The following is an 11552-nucleotide window of genomic DNA, read 5'->3' on the forward strand; positions in this document are numbered from 1 at the left end:
CTTACAATAATGTCGGACTGGATGGCCCATGAGGTCTCTTTCAACTTTATGATTCTATTATTCATCCTGTTTGCAATAAAGCTTGGTAAAGCAGAAGACAGCAGGAGAAGAAGAAGGAGAGTATACTACAGGTGGATTGATTCAATCAAGAAACCATGTCCCTGAATCTGTATCAGTTGATGATCAAGGGTCTTGGAGTTATTTCATTCAAAGGAAAGATATCCATCCATTTTGGTCTTGCAAGCAAAAGTACAAGAGAATCTAAAATCCACAACAGACCTTTATTGAGCTACCAAAATACACAAAATACATAATGCAAGCTTTCAAAACTTTGCTGACTCCATCATATATTATCACTTTTCCTCTACCGTATGATTTGTATATCCTTGTGTGATTACGAAACCAATGAAGCTTCAAAAGCTTGCATGATGTATTTTATGCATTTCGTTTGGGCAATAAAGCTATCATTCTTTTCTGGATTTTGGCTTTTGTTGTATTTCTCATTCACAGAGTCACCAAAGGTTGAAGTCAACTTGACAGCAAACACCAACACAGTCTGTAAGAATAAGAACAAAATGTCATGTCACATTTCATTGCCTTTCACTGGGAAGAAACTCCAAGTGTCTGATTCCCCCCTCTTTCTTTCCCAGATTATATGCAAGTAAATGCATTTGACTAAAAGGTGTATATTTGAAAAACGTGCCTGAACAAGATTTAGTCAGTTGGACAAAATATGTAAAATGTGTATAGCAAAAGAATGCATGAAATATGCATGCTAGAAAAGATGTATACTAAAATATGCATCCATTTGTATGAGAAAGGGGGGCATTCCTCTTGCAGCCTCTTAGGGAACTTGGAGAATGCTGAATATCGAACAGAGATTTTCATATCCTTACTCAGAGATAACTCATTGACTTCATTAGAATTTACTCTGAGGCAAATAAATGATTAATTTTCAAGGCATACGTCAATGCCTGTTGGACCATGAAGCAATTTTTAATACAAAATGAAGCAAAACCTGAACTTCTGTTCATTGATGCACCTGGTAATAATTAGGATTTATATTAACCTTAGCACAGTCATTATGCTACCAATTCACCTTAGCAAAAGAGATGTATAGCATTGGCTAACATTTGGGTGTATGCGTGTGATTTCACTGAAGTGTCAGCAAGTCCAGGTATTTCTTTCCTCACAGCCAATGAGGTCATTAACCAAATTGGAAAACTATGGTCAACTAGACTAAGGAACTCAAGCCAATCCTCAAGTTTAAAGACATGTAACTAAATCCCAACGTCAGAATAATCCAGGATATGTATTTCCAATTTTTGTGTATGATGGACAGTGCAGAAAGCTGACAAAAAGAAAACCAGCACATCTGAAATTTGAATATTATGGACAGCATTAAATGGGTCCTAAAACAAATCAAGCCTGAACTTTCACCAGAATCAAAGATCACTAAATTTAAGCTGGCATACTTTGGACATATCATGAGATAATGTGACTTGTTGAAAAACACAATATGCCTATTGTCTATATATTGTCTGTCCTTGTTAACTGTAGATAATGGCATTGAATGTTCACTGTATATGTGTTCTGTAATCCGCCCTGAGTCCCCTTGGGGAGATAGAATGGAATATAAATAAAGTAGATGATGATGATGATGATGATGATGATGATGATGATGATGATGATGATGATGCTTGGCAGAAGTGGAAGCCAATAAGAGAAGATAAATATCTAATTATAGATGGATTAAGTTAATCCAAGATATGATGGCCCTGTTTATAAGTTCTAAGCAGGCAGTTAATGCACATGGTTCCTGGAGGTCTTTCATGTTTAGGGTCATCCGAAGTGGAAGACACATTGACAGCAAAATAAAAACAATAGTTAGGTTGGCTGGTGGTTTACAAGCTTCTTAAGGGCATGCGCCAGTCAGCTACCTTTTGGTGTAGAAGTTTCAAATCAGTCTCCTGTGGCAGCATCATGTTTTCCTATATCATCTGTTATCAAGTAGTTCGGGTGTGTGTTATGGGCAACACCCTTTTCCTTTCCAGGCTCACTGGATAGTGAGAAGGAGAAAGAAGGGAAAGGGAGAGACAGGATGTATATAAACACATACACATACACATATCATGCCTGACCCAAACACAGAAAAGCATGCCTCAGTTAACAGAGGTGATGTGCTTCTGCACATAACTTCACTAACAGAACATTTGCATGAGAAGCAGAAATCCATGTTCCAAAGTTCATTTTTCTTTTTTGGCCACAGAGTGGTGATCCCTCTGGACGTGGCAGTCCAGTCAGGGATAAGAGAGGCAGACTATGTTTAGGGCACCTTTTCTAGCCCCTTCCCCATGTGGGGTGAGCAGAGCGGATCCTAAAAAGGGCTGCTCAGTCATGGATACAGATGCTGGACTACTCAACTACCTCGGTCCTTGAGGCAAAACGACTGAGTCCATATCCATCACCCATGTGTCAGCCTGTGACTAGGAGTTTACAGATTTCACAATCCTCCTCCCGTCGCCACTCGCTAATCACCATGGGACTTTTGTTGGTTTGTTTTTATTTTTCTTGTAAAACTCCTGTGCCTGATTTTTTTTTAATGTGTGGAGGTCGGTGCACAGCCGGTCAACACACAGTCTTCACAGAGTGAAGTTCCAGCAGTGGCGTGGTTAACACAACATCAGTGGCTTCTCAGTCTGTTGCAGACTTCTTCTGCCTTCACAGCTGTTGTAACATGTACCATGTTATCCTCCGCCTGCTCCGCCATTGAGGTCTTAGGGTCTTCGGATTGTTCTTGGTCTGGATCCTCCCCTGCGGCCACTCCTGGGAGTGCATGACTCCAGTGGTTGTGCCCTCAGGTTCACTGGAACACACAAGCCCATTCACCACATCAAGGTGACAATCCATCGAGGGGGAGAGAAGCAGAAATAACATGGAAGGAATAGGTATAGTTTTCTTATGCCACAAAAAAGAAAACCAGTTTAAGATGCTTCAGTAGTGGAATGGGGACTCTGTTCTGGATTACAGGTCCTTTCTACACTGTCAGATAAAATCCAGATTATCTGCTTTGATAATCTGAATTATATGGCAGTGTAGAAGGGGCCTCAGTTGAACTTTAAAGGAGCTATTTTAGGCCCCTTCTATACTGCCATATAATCCAGATTGTCAAAGCAGATGATCCACATTATCCACTTTGAACTGGATTATATGATTGTGTCCTGCCATACAATCCAGTTCAAAGCAGATAATCTGGATTTTATATGGCAGTGTAGAAAGGGCCTCAAATGCAGAAACTTCCCAAAGTAGGTTCAGCACCTTGGACAGTTTTACTAAAATCCCATTAAAGTTTTCCTTTCAACGTCTCCTTGTTCACCCTTGTTCTAAGGGCACAAATCACTGCATACTACATGGACACCAATATGTAATGTATACACATTGGCAATGGTGATACAGCTGAGGAATTGGTACTAACAGAATTGGTAGAGGATAACAAGGGTAGAGGGTACAACATATAATTGAATATTAAAGTTAGTATTGCCCATGCCAATGCATTTCTACTGTGAAAGCTGGACAGTGAAGGAAGTTGTTAGGAAGAAAATCAACTCATTTGAAATGTGATACTACAGATACTTTGGACTACTAAAAAGATGAAGAAATGGGTCTCAAGGCAAATCAAGTAAGAATTCTCCCTAGAAGCCAAGATCTTAGGTCATTGCATAGTCACGTTTTTATGTCAATTTTTATCAATCGATTATGCTATTTATGGAACAACAACAACAACAACAACAACAACAACAACAAGTTTATTTTCAACCTGCCCTCTGTCCCTGTTTTAATGATTGCTGTGGTAGTTGTAAATTTTAATGGTCTGTTTTAATGGTTTGTTTACTGCTGTTTTATTTTCAAATTAGTTTTTGTTTTTGTAAGCTGCCCTGAGTCCCCTCAGGGAGAGAGGGCAGGTTGAAAATAAACAACAACTTCTTCTTCTTCTTCTTCTTCTTCTTCTTCTTCTTCTTCTTCTTCTTCTTCTTGTTGCAGTTGTTGTTGTTGTTATTATTATTATTATTATTATTATTATTATTATTATTATTATTATTATTATTATTCTGAACCTGACATACTTTGACCATGAGAAATACCACATTCCAGCTGGATAGACACAAGCCCCGTCTACACTGATATATAAAATCTAGATTATCTGCTTTGAACTGGATTATATGGCAATGTAGCCTCATATAAGGAGCCCCGGTGGCAAAGTGCGTTAAAGCACTGAGCTGGAGACCGAAAGGTCCCAGGTTCAAACCCCGGGAGCGGCGGGAGCGGCTGCTGTTAGCTCCAGCTCCTGCCAACCTAGCAGTTCGAAAACATGCCAATGTGAGTAGATCAATAGGTACCGCTCCGGCGGGAAGGTAACGGCACTCCATGCAGTCATGCCAGCCACATGACCTTGGAGGTGTCTACAGACAACGGCGGCTCTTCGGCTTAGAAATGGAGATGAGCACCAACCCCCAGAGTCAGACATGACTGGATTTAATGTCAGGGGAAACTTTTACCTTTACTAGCCTCATATAATCAAATTCAAAGTAGATAATGTGGATTATATGCTTTGATAATATGAATTATATGGCAATGTAGAAGAGGCCTCAGACAAGGAATCCACAACCCTGAGTTTGCAAGACCTGAACAGGACATTTGAAGGTAAGGTAACTTGAAGGTTTCTCATTGGAATCACAAAAAGGTAAAGTCAATTTGATGGTGGTTAATAGCAGTATGAACATTGATCCTTCATGGATCAGAGGACTGCATTGCCACATCAACAACCTGGTGTCAACCAAAATTCAATTTGGAACAGTTGCCCTTTAAAGCAGCGGTTCCCAACTTTTGGTCTTCCAGGTGTTTTGGACTTTGACTCCCACAATTCCTAACAGCTGGCAAATTGGCTGGGATTTCTGAGAGTTCAAGTCCAAAACAACTGGACGTGCAAAGATTGGGAACCACTGATTTAAAGCAATCAGTTTCCCTTTCAAATAACAGACACATGGGAGAATGTACTTTGTTTTGATGCCATTGAACTCTTGCAAAAACCTTCTGGTACAATGGAATCATTTTCAAAACAAGTTGAGTCCTCCCTCATGTTTTGGTTCTAAAGAGCCTTTTACAGCTCCATACCCACAATTCGACATGAGAAAAACAAACTTAAAGGAAACATGTTGGAGTGCATTTTTTGATATTTTGCCACCAGTTTTAGCAGCAGCAGTGCCCAGAGAGGAAGAGTAATGTCAGAACAACCCAGTTGTGTATATAGGAGGCTCATAATCCATGTGTTACCTACCTCTGTTCTCTGCATTGTGCATGGGTTTTAATGTGCTTCTGTAAAGTGGCTTTACGGCCCCTTCCATACAGCTGAATAAAATCCCACATTTTCTGCTTTGAACTGGAATATATGGCAAGGTAGATTCAGATAACCCAGTTCAAAGTAGATATTGTGGGATTGTCTGCCTTGATATTCTGGGTTATATGGCTGTGTGGAAGGGCTCTACATCAAAGGGAAGGGGAGAGAAAGAAAGAGGGAGGAAAGGAAGGAAGATTAAGTGATAAAATACTATGTAAAAAAACCACACATCAGCAGTAGCCTTCCTCAATAAATCCTGGTGACTGAACAAGTAAACTGAGGCCTCACTGAAGTCAATTATAATAAAAAAGGAAATAAATTCTAAAGCAAAAACTAATGAGATAATTTCCCCCGCTCTACTGCCTTATAAAGAATCCACATGCAATAAGATAGCTTTCATGGGGCAGTAACCTACCTTTCACCAGAACGAAGTTTCTTTCTCCTGACAGCACAGTTCAACCCTTCCAGACCCTCTAATTAATTAACTTCCAGATGGTGGAGACAGACCAGGGCAAAGGCACTTGCAAATTTATTCTCCTGCTTATTTGGGGGCTCTCCATGCCTGCTTCAGGGAGAGGGGAAAAAAATCAAGGTTGCATTATGCTAGTGGAATCTGTTGCCAATATTTAACAAACAAGCAGAAAGGGAATGGAAGTGTTATAATAGAAGACGTCTTGGTACTTTCCCCCATGACAGAGATAAACTAGTTTGCATAGGCAAGTAACCATTCGCTTGCAGGAATTTCATCTGTGGTTGTAAATTCCATGTAAATGCTGTCATAAGAGAGCCCGGAGTGATAAATACAGCCCCTCTTCTGGCATTTTGAATAAAGAGAAACCTATTCATGCAAATTTACACTGATCTGAAGTTAAGAATTGAACAAATAGGGAATTTGGATAACTAAATCTCTAGTTTCAACATCTGGGCATTCAAAAGGCCTTGTAGTACTATTGCTTGGGATGTCACAACTCAAGTGCAATTGTTTACACAAGTTATGTTCTCTAGCTTGTAGTGTCATATGTGAGTGAGACACGAGGGACAGGTAGATTTGACACAAACTATTTTATCTGTTATGACAGCCAATATGGTGTAGTTGTTTGAGTGCTGGAGTAGGACCCTGGGGGCCCTTTCTCACAGCCATATAACCCAGAATATCTGCTTTGAACTGGAATATATGGCAGTGTGGACTCAGATAACCAAGTTCAGAACAGATATTGTAGGATTTCCTGCCTTGATATTCTGGTTTAAATAGCTGTGTGGAAAGGCCCTGTGTCATGATATCCAATCTTTGACATCTCCGGTCGGCTGACAAAGAACAGATGCCAGGCATAAAACGGGCCAGCCATAAAACCTCAATTACCCTCTGGTATGTGAGAGCCCCTATATAAATGGGCCAAAGAGAAGGTTCTGGTATTCTGTACAATAAAACCTGTTGGAATCTACCAGCGTTTGTCTTTGTGCTTTTTCTGGTAGAAGACTGACCCACAGCACAACTGGAAGAAGAGAACCCGGATTCAACCTCTCGCTCAAATCATCAAATCCCACTGGGCGACTTTGGGCAAACCATATTTAAGAGGAAGTCATGGTGAACCTCCTCTGAAGACACCTTGCAAGAAAACCCTATAATATGGTCAACATAAAGGCACACAACAAGAACGATCCCTCTCGGATCTGCCTTTTTCATCTATTTGTTTGTCAGCCAATTAATCAGTTAATCAAGTCAGGATCTGATCCCAGGTTTTCTGCTTTAAACTGGATTATATGGGTCCACACTTCCAGATAATTTGGGATAAACAAAAATCCTGGGATCAGATCCTTGGATATAGGGACTGTCTGGAAGGGCCCATAATCAAGTTCAAAGCAGATAATATGAATTATCTGCTTTGATAATCTGGATAATATGGCAGTGTAGATTTGAATACTGATGGAGTTTGGGGGGGGGGGGAGATTTTGGGGGGAGAGTTGTAGTTGCTGGAATGTATAGTTCACTTACAACCCAAGAGCATTCTAAACTCCACCAACAATGGAACTAAACCAAATTTGGCACACAGAACTCCCATGACCAACAGAAAATACTGGAAGGGTTTGGTGGACATTGACCTTGAGTTTTGGAGTTGTAGTTCACCTATATCCAGAGAGCACTGTGGACTCAAACAATGATGGATCTGGACCAAACTTGGCACAAATACTCAATATGCCCAAATTTGAACATTGATGAAGTTTGGGGAAAATAGACCTTAACACTTGGATGTTGTAGTTGCTGGGATTTATAGTTCACCTACAATCAAAGAGCCCTTTGAACCCCACCAATGAAAAAATTGGGTCAAACTTCCCACACATGACCAACAGAAAACACTGCTCTTTGGCGACCCATCTGACACCCCCTCGTGACTCCCCCAGGGGTCCCACCCCCAGGTTGAGAAACGCTGATCTAGAACCATAATTAACTCCCCCAAACCTTAGAGACCTATACCTCGTCCCCATCACATCATGTACTCCAAATGCTTCTTCATTCCACGTTTCTCACCACCATAACCTACAACTACTCCAATTTGGCAGGGACAGTCCCAATTAATCCTCTGTCTTCCAAATTTCTCAGTTGTGTAGTTTAGATGGCAAATACAAATAACCGGAGAAAGTCAAACGGGATAGGGAGGTGACATAACAAAGGTGCATAAGCATGTCAAAATTCAGTTGTTTTCCCTGGAATCTAACTTAAATCGACAGCTTAATCTCCTTCAGCACAAAACAAAACAAAACAAAAAAGATATGGTCCCCTTCAGCTATGATCAGCTTTTTTTGCAATCCCTTTGTTCCAAAGGTTCAGCAGTGTCCCATTAATTAGGATGACTGGGGACTTTAGGATTTAAACCTATGATTAATGAGCCTTTAAACTAGGCGCTCCCCCTCAGCAAGTATCTAGTTCACTGTTATATTTAATTTATTTTCTGGCTTCCCAGTGATGGCAAATCTTGCTGGGAAGACTTAGCGGAGGAGGAAATAACACTCACATCACATTTATTATGTTGATTGCCTATTCACATTCATACTTTCTTGGACTAATTCAGCTCTGTGCTTAAGAAGGACATCATCATTCATGTATGTAACCTGCGAGAATCAGCTCTGGGTTGAAAAATGTGTTTCCGACAGTGGTGCTCACCCTCTTCTTGGCAATCTCAATTTATGCCAAATGGAATCTTTCTTAACCTTGCCTTTCTTTTTGTACAAGGATATCTGGAAATCCAGCATGATATAGCCTTCTAACCATTGGACTATCATTCTGAGGAACAGGGTTCAATGCATGACTTGGACATGGAAACCCACTGGGTTATCTTAGATAAAAGTAAAGGTTTTCCCCTGACATTAAGTTTAGTCGTGTCCAACTCTGGGGGTTGGTGCTCATCTCCATTTCTAAGCCAAAGAGCCGGCATTGTCCATAGACACCTCCAAGGACATGTGGCCGGCATGACTGCATGGAGTGTCGTTACCTTTCCGCCGGAGCAGTACGTATTAATCTACTCACATTTGCGTGTTTTCAAACTGCTAGGTTGGAAGAAGCTGGGGCTAACAATGAGAGCTCACTCCGCTCCCTGGATTCGAACTGCCGATCTTTCAGTCAGCAAGTTCAGCAGCTCAGTGATTTAATCCGCTGCGCCACCGGGTGCTCCCATAGGTTATCTTGGGCATGTCATATTCTCTCAGCCTTATAGGACAACAAAGGCTTCCTCTGAAGAAATCTGGCCAAGAAAACCCCATGATAGGGTTCGCTTTACTCTTGGCATAAGTTTACAAAGACTTGATAGCACACAATAACAACAACCACAACAACAACAATGAAATATTTTCAAGTCTCCTAAGCGCTAATGACCCAATGGGGTTTGTTTGAACTGCATAGTTCTCATTTTTAATTCAAGTGCTTACCTCTGCATCCAAGGGTTTTTCTTTTAACAAAGGTGACAATGCTGAGATGGCTGGTGTGTGCGCTGGAAGCAGATTTTCAAATTCAGATGTTCTTTCAGCATTAATCCACTCTTAAGCTGCCCTAGTTCCCATAAGATACATAACAACCAAAAGCCGGGATCGTGACTTGCTGAACAATGCAGTCCCTTTCCTTCGCATTCAAATTTTAGCAGTGAACTCTTCAGAAAGGCCATGGGTCTTAATGAATTCCTCCAAGTACATGTTGAAAGGTGACTTGACAGCTAAGAAATCACTCATGGATTTCCTTTCTCTTTTTTTACATTATCGAAATCACTTAGCATTTTGAAACTTTGAAGGGCTACATAGATATGTGATTCATATTTCTGCTCATAATGAAGAGTCACATAACATCTTACAAACTTACAAGTTTCCTTTGGCACAAGCTTTCATGGGCAGCACCCACTTCATCCCAGTAGACTGAAGTACCCCAAATCTTATAAATACATTTAAGCTTCTATCTATATGTTTCTTTCCCCATTGCATAAAATAGCTGGAGGGACTTTACTTGGTATTTGGACGGGATGTTTGAAACAGCCTGTTTTAAAATATATACTACTAGCTTTGCCCGGCCACGAGTTGCTGTGGCTTATGGGAATCCTTTGTTGGCCAGGTGGAATAGCAGTGAATAGCCTTGCAGTCTCAAAGCCTGGCCGTTTTCTGGAGTAGATGGAGCTTTTTGTTGTATGAATGTAGAGGCATGGAAGAGGGGTTATGCTGCCAAGTTTAGTGTTTCTGGGATGTGTAGTTTTGTTGTTTTGTCCTAGGCCGAAATTTCATTACCCTTTTATATATATAGATGTGGCACACACAAAAATCACTTGGAAGTAACACTACCCCCCTCTCCTATCCCCTTTCCTTTAACCTCCCCCCCTTCACCTCTTCCCCTGCCTTTCATAACCCCCCCTCCCCCTCCCCTACAACCCCAAATTTTATGTACAACTAAAAGCGAAATAAACATCATTTAAAAAAAATCACTTGGAGGAATGAGGGTCACATTACTGTTTTTAAAATTAAAATGGAATAGTACATTTGATGGCTGATCAGAAGAAAGTTATTCTTGCATGGACAACTGAGACTTTAGGTGTTTCTACACTGTTAAATTAATGTAGTATGACACCATTTTTACTACCGTGGCTCAATGCGATGGAATCATCTTAAGAACAGAGAAGCATCTCAAGCTCTGAGCATTACCTGGGAAGGAATTCCACTGGAGCATTGCAGCACATTGCAGTTAGACCATGCTCTGATGTACAAGAAGCACTGCTTGAATACCAAGCAAAAAGTGGGTGCTAGAAATAATATCATACGAAAACTGACTGGCACAACCTTGGGATCACAACCAGATATAGTGAAGACCTCCACCCTTGCGGTTTGCTACTATGCTGCTGAATATGCATGCCCAGTGTGGAATACATTTCTCCATGTTAAAACAGTGGATGTGGCTCTTAATGAAACATGCCGCATTATCACAGGAAGTCTATGCCCTACACTGCTGGAGAAATAATACTGTTTATCCGATATTGTGTCACCTGATATCCGTCGGGAAGGCATTGATATCTCTGGCCCATCCTTTGTTCGGATATCAGCCAGCATGCCAACGTCTTAAATCAAGAGCTTTCTAAGGTCTACAGAGATACTCTCAGGAACACCTCAGCAAGTGTGAGAAAAAAGTGGCAGGTAAAAACCCGGAACCTCAATCAGTGACTGATACAAGATGAGAAATTCCCTCCTGGGCACACAGAAGATTGGGAGACTTGGAAGGTGCTGAACAGACTCTGAGATGCAGAGCTAACCTTTAGAAATGGAGCTACAAAGTTGAGTCCACAACATGCAAGTGTGAAGAAGAGCAAACCACAGACCACTTACTACAATGCAGTCTGAGCCTTGCCACATGCACAGTAAAGGACCTTCTTACAGCAACACCAGAGGCACTCAAAGTGGCCAGCTTCTGGTCAAAGGAACTTTAGTATAATGCCAAGTTCTTAACTTTGTTTGTGGTTTTTACTACATTATAACTGCATTCTCAATTCACTTCTGACACGATAAATAAATAAATAAATCAGAGCTGTAGTTTGTCAAAGTCTTTGGCCTTCTCTTCCAAAGAGCACTGGTGCCTTACCAAACGGGATTCCACAGCATTGGGTCATGGCAGATAAGGTAGCATCAAACTGCACTA

The 11552-nt window shown here is 41.0% G+C and overlaps 1 long non-coding RNA gene across 1 annotated transcript; it reads right to left on the reverse strand.

Moving 5' to 3' along the window:
• Window positions 1-260: 260 nt before the first annotated feature.
• Window positions 261-11067, reverse strand: LOC103277973 (uncharacterized). The gene is made up of 4 exons (XR_010002533.1): window positions 9317-11067; window positions 5811-5960; window positions 1941-2059; window positions 261-556 (listed from the first exon to the last, which is right to left on the reverse strand). It is a non-coding gene; the product is annotated as an uncharacterized LOC103277973 (long non-coding RNA).
• Window positions 11068-11552: the final 485 nt, after the last annotated feature.

This window comes from Anolis carolinensis, chromosome 2 (assembly GCF_035594765.1).
Source record: "Anolis carolinensis isolate JA03-04 chromosome 2, rAnoCar3.1.pri, whole genome shotgun sequence".
In the NCBI taxonomy this organism is placed as follows: Eukaryota; Metazoa; Chordata; class Lepidosauria; order Squamata; family Dactyloidae; genus Anolis; species Anolis carolinensis.